The sequence below is a fragment of the Diabrotica undecimpunctata genome, chromosome 2, assembly GCF_040954645.1.
Source record: "Diabrotica undecimpunctata isolate CICGRU chromosome 2, icDiaUnde3, whole genome shotgun sequence".
NCBI classification, from domain to species: domain Eukaryota; kingdom Metazoa; phylum Arthropoda; class Insecta; order Coleoptera; family Chrysomelidae; genus Diabrotica; species Diabrotica undecimpunctata.
The window spans coordinates 55,149,392-55,161,711 of NC_092804.1; the positions used below are offsets into that span (position 1 = coordinate 55,149,392).

Consider the following 12,320-nt stretch of genomic DNA (forward strand, 5'->3'; position numbering starts at 1 on the left):
TTTGTCAGTCGCAATATTTTACGTATGTTGATATAAATATTTTTAATTTCTTGCTCCGACTTGTTACTTGTTGAAGCATAGACCTGAATAACGTTTAGGTTTCTATGGGTTGTTCGTAATTTCAACATTGCTACTTAATTATTTAGAGGGATGAAGTTTGTGACTGACTGCGCAATTTTAACCGATACTAATATAGCCATTTCATATTGATGTTGGATGATGATGGATTGGTTTCTCTTGAATTATTGATATATCCAACTTTTGTTTTCTGTTTTCCGGAACTAGGCCATCTTATTTCACATCTCGACTTCAGTGTTTCAGTGTACAAGTTTTCCGAATATAAATAAGCTGCGTACGTTCCGGGTGTCAATGCATACTATCCTGTCACATATTTAAATTCTCTCTTTACTTCTTTGAATCTCAATCGTAGTTGACGATAGGATTCTTCGACCCTTCTTCCCATTTAAGAGATGCCCGGGACTGAGGGCCATTTTCTTATTTTCGTCTGCCATTTAGATTTTTGGGAAATACAATGGTTGTTTTCCCATTGCCTTCTCCATTGCAGTACTATAATCATTCAAACTGCTACAGTCATGCTTCTGGTAGTCCAGTTTCAAGCCGATCCAGGATGACTTCCTCTGCGCCTTGAGCTGGTATTGATGAAGGGTATCGCCCTCCATAAGCACTATTTATTTTTTAACTTTCCCTGTATTGTGGGTCACAAAATTTCATAATTTGGTCCTCTCATCACGTGGCCTTGACATACCAGTTTTCTTGTTTGTAAAGTGGTGATTAGTTCTGTTTCTTTACCAACCCTCTCCAGTACTTCTTTATTTGTAATTCTATCAGCCCATGATATTTTTAATACTCTGCGGTAAAACTAGAGTTCGAAAGCCACAATTCTTTTTAAATTGCATTTTTTAATGTCCTTACTTAGCTCCATATAATAATATTGAAAATATATAACATAGAATGGTACGTAGTCTGATCTACCAATTTAGATTTCCGCACATTAGGAGTGGTTTGATTCGTATAAATACGGATCTGACAATATCTATTCGCATGTTTATTTCTGCAGTATGATCATTGGTTTTATTGATCACAGTTTGCAAGCACGTTACCATTTATTGTTAATATGTGTATGTAGGTCTTCTATGCTCGTTGCAATGCTCATAGTGTCATCTGCATACTGAAAGTTGTTACTTAATTTTCCGTTAACGGTAGCTCCCGCTTTGATATTATTGAGCGTGTCTTTAAAAATTTCTTCAGAACATAAGTTAAACAAAAGTGGCGATAAAACGCATCATTGTCTAACTCCTCTACATATCTTCATTTCTTCTGACTGTGGCTCATTAATTTGAACTACTGTATTTTGGTTCTAATATAATGTTTGGATTATTTTTATGATTTTACTGTCAACGTGTCTATTCATTGTGCAAAGTGTTGATATTAGTTTAAAGCTTTTTCGTAGTCAACAAGCACAAGTGTAGATCAACGTTTACATCACGACATCACTGAATTAGTATGTTAATGGCAAATAGTCCTTCTCAAGTACTCATTCTCAAGTACACTAATCTCGTCGAACTTTTCATTACACAAATTATATTATGTATTACTTTAAGCAATCCTTTTAAAGTGTAACTAGTAAGACTCACTTTTCTCTCTTTTGTTGCTTGTTTTAGGGTTGATTATAAACGCTGACTTTAGCTACTCTTGCGGTACTATTCTCGTATCGTACACCGTGTTGAATAAATCTGCCAATACTTTTAAGTTATCCTCTTCCACTAGTTGTAACAGTTTAACGGAAATTTTGTCTAATCCAGCTGCCTCATTATCTGTAGAGTTTTTAATGGCGTATTTGATTTCATCTATCGTAATCTTCTGTCTCCCTAAAGGATTTAATTCTTAGTCCCTTCTCTGAAGTAGGCCTATTCTCTACCAGCATCGTAGAAAAAGTCTACGCGCATCCTTTTTTACCCGCTACCTATATAGAGTCTGATAAAGTTTACAAAAAAACATCATAAATTACAAAATAAGATGATGTTATAAATTCTCTTTTTATAAATTCTGCACTAGCGGCACTAAATAGTTAAGGGTTACAAACCCTTATAGATTAAAATTTTCTTCTATGCGAATTCTAAAGATCAGTTTTTGTATTTGCCAAAAATGCCTTAATTTCTTAGTAAAATAACCTAAAATATTTGATTTAAATTTGGGAAGAAGCATCTATCATAGGGTATGCTGATGATTTGGCAGTTATGATCAGAGGAAAAAATGTTGCAGCCATGGTAAATAATATCAATATGCTTTAAAGCACATAAATGCACACCTTCGTGAACACAACCTGTCACTTTCCATGGATAAATGTGAGGCAGTATGGTTCACTAGAGGGAGGAAACATACCATCCAACCCCCCGTACATATTAATAATGCAATCATTGCCTTTAAAAAAGAGGTTAAATATTTGGGTATTATACTGCAAGAAAACATGAAATGGTCACCACACATTACTAACATTACAAATAAAGCAAAAAAATCACTAAATGTATTAAGAGCACTGTGTAGGGTATGGTGGGGTGCAGATCCAAACACACTTTTGATCGCCTTTTCTGCTCTAGTCCAATCACATCTTGATTTTGGATCAATGTTTCTTAGACCATGTTCTAAGTCCGCTCTTAGTAAATTGGATGTGGTGTTTTATGAGGGATTACGTATATGTATGGGATGTATGCGTTCCACACCCAGGGCTGCACTTTTAGCCGAAGCATCTATATTAGATCTGGAACATAGAAGAAAACTACTGGCCCTTAAATTAATTTCAAAATTCTTAGTTGTAACAAATCATCCAACTATTCAATTTATCAACAACTTTCTATTAAAAATAATCCATAGACCGGAGTATTGGAATAAAGACAAAATACCATACCTAGTGGAAGCACTTCAACAGTATACGCCTTATTTAAAGTTAATATATAGAGGTTCAAATTTTCCATGTTACGAAATTGATTTTCATATACTCAATAAACCTTTAAAGTCTTTTAACTGTAATTGTAAAAAAGGAGACATTATGTCAAGAATTAATTTTGAGGCCAAAACTAATAGTCTAAAATCTCAGTATACTTTCATTTTTTCTGATGCGTCAAAGAGGGACAACAGAGTTGGTTTTGGTATATTCATTCCATCCCTAAATTATAAATTTTCGTCACGTCTTCCCAACAATTTAAGTATTTACAAAGCAGAAATAATTGCCATACATGATGCCGTAAAAACTGCCATTAATAAAAAAATTAAAAATGTGATAATTTTCTCAGATTCACAGGGGGCTATAACAAAACTCTGTAATCCTTCTTTTGCAACAAATTCTGAATATTGGGTTCTTACGACAAAAAGGCTAATTGCTGCATCTAACATGAATGGTTATAATATCCAATTATCCTGGATACCGGGTCACTCAGGTATACCTGGGAATTCAGAGGTAGATACTTTGGCCAAAATTGGAACAGATCTTAATATTCCCAGAAAAATGGTATATGACATAAAAGACATTTTAAATTTCTTAAAACAGGATATTTTAAACATTTTTAAAGATAAATGGAGAATCTTAGTCTCTTCCAGACATCGTGGGTATGCTAGAGTTCAATCAACATTCACCGATAAGACATGGTATGGCAATTTAAATTATAAAGATAGGAGACACATCACAACTATAATTAGAATGCGTATAGGTCATTGCCTGACTAATGCCCATCTTTTCAAAATTAATATAAAAGATGACCCTGCCTGTGAATGCGGCATGATAGAAAACCTGAATCACATATTTTTCGAGTGTGAAAAAAGAAAATATCACCATTGTCCATGACTGACATTCTATCCTCTCCGGAAGACGAAACTATAGAGATAATCATGCGTTTCATTAACATTAATAAAATCAAACTCTGAAGCTCAACTATCCAATTTCCCCGATGTATCCTATAATCCTGCCTGTGTTAGTGCTTTGGTGTTGGCCTCTTATTCCATTTGTTGTAATATTAATTTGTCCTCCAATATTATTGCCGTAGATCAGAAAGCCGATACAATAATAGCGAAGTTATAAGCTATATAGAAACAAGAAAAGCACTACCACGAGAAAAGCTGTAGTTCAGTGAAGTTTTCAGAGATTCCTGCATGGCCCAGAGCCAGACAAAGTGGGGTCTCACACAAATCGGGCTGGCAATTGCCTTGCAGCAAAGCCATCAATACAACAAGACAAGACATAACCTAAAATGTTTTAATTGTTTTAACATTGTAATCAAAAAAATTATTCAATTCGCAGTTTAAAGTTTTTAGAAAGGTGTCTTACATATTTTATAAATAGATGACACATAATAGTTTACTAAATTTGGTATTGTACACACCTTGTTACTATAGAAATAAAATAGAAGATATGACTAATCTACTATTCACATTTCTGGTATTATAATCATTCATTCAAAAAAGGACAACAAATTTATGATACAATGTGATGTCATTCTTTTTTGATGATCCATTTTATGTGTGTACCTATGTGCGTGTGTGTATAATAGCATCAGACATAAGTCTGTAATTTAACAAAATGCTTTTGGGTGTATGTGTAAAAGATGTTTATGTATACAATAGTAGTGATTATTTGACTTATTAGTAATAATGTGATATATTTTTTCTACTTTTTTATATATATTTAAGATATCAGTAGTTCCTACAATATTCATATCTCCAACAATACGGCAAACTTCTTTAGCAGCCATCTATGTATATAAAAGTCAAGACACACTGTTTGTCCAGTAGGACAAACTAAGCCACCTAGGAAAGAAACCTGAACTACTAACATTTGATATTTCAATCATATTTTGTTCTTGAAACAAATACGGTTGATTTATTGATAAGCATTCTACAAATTGATGATTTAAATATCCTTACTCGGAAATTTTACTACTTCATCAGTAATTATTTTTTTCACAAAATTGCTAAAACTATAGGTTACTGTAATTCTAAGGTAAGATTTACATATATTTACATATACACTTATTATTAAAATAAAATGATGTTTAAAAAACGTCAACGTTGTATCAAAATAAAATAAAATAAAATTAAAATTGAATTAAATTAAATCAAAATTAATTTAAATAAAATAAAATAAATAGAATTAAATATAATTTAATAAAAAACAAAGAAAATAAAATTAAATGTAATGATAATTAAAATGAATTTATTAAACATAAGTATAAGATAATACTAAAAATGTAAATGATGAATACATTCTGTATAATATTTAACAAATTTAAAAAATTTAAATAAATTATTAAAAAAAAAATTAAAAATAAAAATTAAAAAATATTATGCAGTTGCAATATAGTGAAATTTTGCAATGGATTGTATATTTTAATATTGTTCTGAACCTATTTTCTTGTGACATGTTAAAGTAATTACTATTTAAATGGGAATAAGCCACAATTAAAGGTTAAAGTATGTTTATTGACGTTTCAATTTCCACTTCGTTGTATATTCGTTTATTGTATATTTTATTATGTTTTATTCTGTGATATTGACGATTTATGTAATTTTAGTAAATTTTAATTGTTATTGTTATTATTACTTTTTTTAACTTATATAAGCTTTATCCGTAAAATTGTACAATTTTCAGTGACAATAAAGCATATTTCTATTCTATTCTAAAAAGTATTAAAAGCAAAATAAAATTTAAAATTTTAAAGAACTTAAATGTGTTGTCTAATTATAAAAAAATATTACCAATTCAGTAATAAGCAGGCGTAAGATGTGTTTAAATCACATAGTAATAACGCGCTATAAGAAGTATTCGCTTCTGTCGGCACTACCCAAGCGTCACGCGCCGTTTTTACTGTTTTACAGCTAATGAGTGACTGTAGATGGACCAATTGATTGGTCTATCAACAAATGGACAAAATTACTAGTATTATATACATATAATATATATATATATATATATATATATATATATATATATATATATATATATATATATATTATAAAAGGTTTTTTAAATAATTGATGGATTCGACCGTTACTTGATGGAAATTCATTTTATGTAACAATAAAACAGCTGTAGTGATAAGATTTTAAAATAAATTTTGTGGAAGTTTTGAAAACAGAGTTTTCAGTGTTTTATTGTTATATAAAAAGTTTTTTATTTCCTGTGTTTGTCGGTCTGTTGTAAATAAAACTATTTAATTATTGCTTAAACGTTTCGGCAAATTTGCCATTTTTATAAGTACTTTATTAACTTTATTTTATAAACATTACATTATATACCTAATTAAATTTCATGTTTACACTTTTTAAAAGTTTAACATGGATTAACAAATTGGTAGGTATCTGTCATTGACAGATGACACCTGGCAGATATCTTAAAATAGGAGTGGGTTAGGGTCGTATCTTAAATATCTGCCATAGTGCATTTAAAAAACAACTCAATTTATTAAATTATGGTACATATTGGAAATATCTTTGATGTCAGTCTTATTATTGATAGAATTTGAATCTTTTTTAAGTGAATAGAGAATGTTTGGCTAGGGCTGTTGTGTTATTTTAGACAGAGGTTATTTTAGACTTAACTCTTTTATATAAAATAGAAAGAGTTTTTCAATTTTCCAATGCTTCTGGATTGATTTATTTTCGAGAGTTTATGATACATGTCAGAAACTGTGTTTTCTTTTAAATTTATCTACCATATTTGATGGCTCACTCTATACATTTAAATTGCTAAGCTTTTATTTATTTTTGTCTGTTTTGGAGTTATCAAAATTCCACACAGTTTTGAAGACATTCTTAAAATTCTGAAGACTCTGCCTGAAAAGCCATTGTTAGGTGCTATTTAAAAAGTTATTATATCATATTAATTTTTTTTTTTATTGTTTTATAGTGATTCAAAAATTCATGTCTAAGTCTAGAAATCGTATATAATTCATGTAAAGTATTTAAGCGGTATACCCATTAACTGGATATATCCTCTTATATACTGTAACACTATAAACGTTGGATAGTTTGAGTTTGAGGCACGTTGCGTTGCTCAGAAATGGAGAGCTATGGGCGTGGTTCTTTGGATAATTCCTACTAGCTCAGAAACAGAACAAAAATTTAAAAGAAGAGATAATAGCCACTAGAGCTAAACCAGAAATATGAGATAAACAAAAAAAAATCATAAATAATTTGTCAAAAAGGAAGGCGCCACTTCTTTTTTGTGAAGAAAAAAGAATCCCCAAAAACAAAATACCTATAAAAACAAATACAATAAACCATAACCAAAATACATATATAGACAAATAAACTGAACTAAGCACACTTACCTCGTATGTTCGCTTAGCAAGCATATTAACAAATATTTATTCATGGACCAAGAGAAAAGAAGATTGTTAAAGAGAAGTTAAAAACAAAATAAAATTATTGTAACGTACAAGCCATATTTATTATCAATCAAAAACATAAAAAAGAACATATTAATTTAGGTCTTACAAACAACAATGTCCATCACAAATAATGGCTACGTTGTTATAGAAAGTTTATTATAAATTTCTCTCAATAACCTGGTAAACATATAATTTTAAAATTGAATATTATAAAAAAAAAAATTAAAATTAAAAATTTACCAGAGCCAATAGATCATGATATGTGCAGTTTTTTAGCTCTTAATCTACATACAAAAGTTAGTGCTGTATACAAAAAGAAACAATGATAAAAAAAAATAAAAAAGATAACGGGATTTATCCATTTAAAAAGCACGAACACTGGACGATACTGGGCATAAAATGTTAGAGAAAAATATAGATGAACAGGAGTTTTACCCCTGTATAGAACACCATCATTGAAATATTCAGCATAGTTATTTAATCTTCAGTATCCATAGAAAAATAGGTAAAAAAACTTACTGCGAATTCTTTGTTATATGCTTCACTGTAGATTTGCTGGTTCTTTAAATAGAATAAGGACTGTTTCTCCAAATAATTACCAAATCATGGCAAGTCTCTCCGCAATCAAAAACCAAAAAAATGAATGTATGCTCTGCTATACTTCGACAAGCAAACAAGCAAGAAATTTTTTGACAACTTCCAATGGACTAAACTCAAAAAAATGTTGGTTCTAAGGGCTCAAAGCTACCAGAATGGATGGAAGAATACCAGGACGACCAGCCTATTTGGAAGCTTGGTCGGTATTGAATGTCAATTCCCACACAATAACGCAATTTTAGTCTCAAAAATTCTCCTAAGGGCTAAAAGTGCTCCACTTAAATTCCAATCTTTATTCGATCGCAGTCAAATTCACACACATATCTTAATGGAAAACTACGATATGCGCTGTTTGTGATGATTAAAATAAACATTTTTAAATTTTGTTTATTAATTTTAAGAGACACCCAAAGTATAATATTGTTTTTCCAGTTTGAAATTTTAAAATGCAATATGTTTTAAGTACATATTAGGAACTGTATAGATATATAGGATCACATAAAAGTTATTGCGTTCTGAATTAAATCAAATTAAAGGATTTTGAAATACGGAAATTATTAAGTATTGACCCGTATTGAAATACTGGACTTATATAGAATTATTTTTAAATTATTATTTATTTTAGATCTTTCACTTTCTTTCATTAATAAAATGGAAAACTAATATTCGAAACGATAGCAGGGAAAAAAAGCATTACAGTAAAATTGACATTACATATTAAAATCGATATAACGTAATAGCTTATATATCTGGAATTTTGGATGTTCAGGTAACGATCCAATAAGAGGTAAACTTGTAGTTAATAACAAAACTGTAGAACATTGACCGGAGTTCAAATCTGTAGCAACTTACTTCTCCAGTGGTTACGAAGTTGCAAAAGATTTGGAATATTTATTAACAAAGCAGTAACTATGCGATAATGTCTAAGGAAAGTAATTTTGAATAACAGGTATGTGACAGTAACGTTAGAGAATTCAACACTTGTAGTAGACCAATTATGACATATGGAATAGAAACGAGAGAATGTACCAATAAATCCGGAAAGTGTAGTTGGAGTAGTGGATAAATATATTAAGAAGGATAGCTGCACAATTAAGAGAGGTCAGGTAAGAAACGAAGACATAAGAGGACAATGTGGGTGTCAAATTTACTAAAATTAGTAAGATAATAGGTCGCTAATGGAGTAGCCTAAGCGAGGACTGGTTGGAAAGAAGACGTAAAGAAGATCGCCTAATACATGAAGCGATGGTTAGCAGTTTAGATCTCAATAAATATTACAACAATGAATCGTTATTAAAAGTTCTTAAACAAGAGAAAGCAGAAGAAATTTAAATAACGATGCTTTTCCTAATCAAGTACGCCCTCCAACAAGGTGGTCAGACGACATCAAGCGCATCCAGCAGAACTGGATTCAAGGGGATCAATATCAGGCCTATGTTCAGCAGTGGACTCAAAACCGAAAAAGGATGTAAAATTAATCGCTAGTATTAAGATTGTATGAAAATGTCACTACTTCGTATATCTTTTTAATATTTTATACCCCTTTCCCACATACTAGTATTATGGACTCACATTGGCAACCTTTTTATCATTTTCATCACCTTTTAATATTGTTTGCCAAGTTGCTCGGTAAACATTGTAAATAATGTTATATGTTCTTTTTCAGAATAAATTGTCAACCCTACCCAAGTCGACTTATTCTTAGTAACAAAACCATTAGAAAAACATTTTATACGCTATACTTGGCAGCAAAAAACCGAATCTTCACCATCTTGAAAATACAACTGCTTATCGCTCAGATCTACCTATTTTTCCTTCATTAAGAGTTGGCGTGAAGCCCTAATAAGGTAAATGCATCTGCATTATTTGTCACTTCTAATAGATGAACATTTGACTCATTATCCTTTGTAAAAGAACACTAAACAATGTGAAGAATGTGTGGATACAGTCACAAAGAAACCGATATTCAATTGCCAGTTAATAAAAGGATTAGCTGTATTTTTTAATCAATAGTGCAGTAAAATATATCGCGTTTAACATTTAAAAAAGTTATGGATAAATAGTAATAAACATTATTTGTTAGAAATCAGAAAACTGAAATATCCAAATGGAATAAATTCGGTATTTCAATACAAATTACATTCTCTTGTATACAAATGTTATCTTTAACTAGTTAGCTCCATTTTCAACATCTTCCAAGTTAAATTGAATGTATTTTTTTATTTTTACATTATGTACAAGTAAGTTATTCATGTGGTGTAGCAAATTTCGCATATTAGAATATTTTATTTTTTTACTGTAAACTTTTGCATTAAAATTGAAAACAATGATTTTGTGAATAATGTGTCACTAACCCACTTAAAATATAAAACTGACTTTTATTTTTAATATTTCGGGACTTTTTAAATTTGCACTTTTATTTAAATAACCAGTTTATTGCATTTGACTGTTTCACACCGTATACGTATACTTATTTTTATCAATAAAGATTTTATGATGCGTTTTTTAAACAGAACTAACGCCAAATACAATTTTTTTAAGGGGGATAAAACAAAACGAGAAATAAATGAGAAAAAAACATGTTTTTAATGAATCATGAATGATTTTTTTTACATGCATCTTGGAAGAAAAAAATGTTAACGACATTTTCAAATGAAATTTGAATTTTTATTCTGACTTGCAATATGTGTAAGATGATCGTAAAATCAAATGTTCAACTCACGGGTTTTGGGAAAAACGCAACAGAATGTATAATACCACAAGGTCTACCTCACATCCTCTAGACTTCGATTTATAACAATATTTACTTTTTATTAGTTTATTTATTTGTAAATTTGTTTAATTCTTTAAGCATTCTTTTAGTAAGAATAACACAGTGTCAAATTTCAACGAACAACGAAAACAGAAACAGAGGGAGATATAGAGAGAAGGAGAGGGAGGGAGAGAGAGGGAGAAAAATCACGTGTAGCACTTAAAACATCCAAGGAATGCAAACTAAAGACAAACAGGTGATAGAAGAATTTAAGAGGATAAACCTTAATATTTTGGCATCAACTGTAACCAAGAAAAAAGCTCAAACATCTTCTAGAATTGGAGTGAAAAAAAGGAAGAAAGAGTAGGGGCCGGAGTGAAAATTCTAGACAAGAAAAAATGGTTAAAAACAACACAAACATTGGAACCCAAAAATAAACGATTAGTAACTCATCATAAAATATATGGTATTCAAATGGTGATACTAGTAAATCTAAAGAACAAAAAATTAGAGGGACTAGGAGGAATCGTTAATTATCTAACTGCGGAACAAAGAAACTACACAGAATCGTACATGAAGTGTCTAGTAATGCTATAAATCACATTAGTATTATGGTATGTATAAGCAGGTTATATGGGAAAATACTGAAAGAAAGACTGCAAAAATCTATCTAAAATAAAATCGGAGATGATCTGCAGGATTTACGGCAGGAAGGTCCAGCACAGACCAAATATACACCATCCAACAATCAATTGAGAAAATAATTGCAAAAAATAGACTAGTACACATCACATTCATCGATTTAAAAAAAGGCGTATGTCACTGTTCCCAGAAAACAACTACGGAAAAGATCAAGAAAATCGGGATAATTCAGAGGTTAATAGAAGCCGTAAAAAACCTACACAATAACCAGAAAGGGCTTACTGCAGGGATGCTCTACATCTCCAAGGCTGTTCAAGATATTTCGAAGATATGGGATAAAAATCCGAAAAGACTCTTTGTATACACTAAGTTTTGCAGATAACCAAGTAGTAACGGACAAGATGAAGATCTATCTTATATGCTTCGAAAACTAGAAGAAGAATACACAAAAAAGGACTGGAACCAAACCTACAGAGGACACTTGAGAACTCGTTTCTGGCGGGGAGAGCTGGAGGCGCTACCCCTGCTATAGGCAGGCTGCGACTCAATTAAACCAAAGTTTGTCTTTGACAAACCCTACAAAATCGAAACAAGACAGTATAGGGAGACAAACGTGGCAAATGCGTATTGCATATACACCGATGGTTTCACAATGGAAGAAGGCTCTAAGATTAAAAATGGGTATGGGCAAAAATGCCAGCGTAGTTCAGATAGAACTGGCTGATATCTCCATAGCCGAAAAAGAAATAACCCAAAAAGGTATAACCGGGAAAACTATAATAATCTGCACAGATAGCACAAAAGCGCTACTAACCTTGAATAGCCCACGTCTAACATCAGGGCTAGTAATGGAGTCTCACAAGTCACTAATTCAAGCTTCGGATAGTAATAACATCATCCCGAGGTGGTTTAAAAGATACAATAGGAAT

The 12,320-nt window shown here is 31.0% G+C and overlaps 1 protein-coding gene across 2 annotated transcripts in view; it reads right to left on the reverse strand.

The window, feature by feature from the left end:
- Positions 1-12,320, reverse strand: part of LOC140434561 (uncharacterized) — a 643,472-nt gene that overhangs the window by 103,708 nt on the left and 527,444 nt on the right. The gene's annotated exons all lie outside the window — the stretch shown is intronic.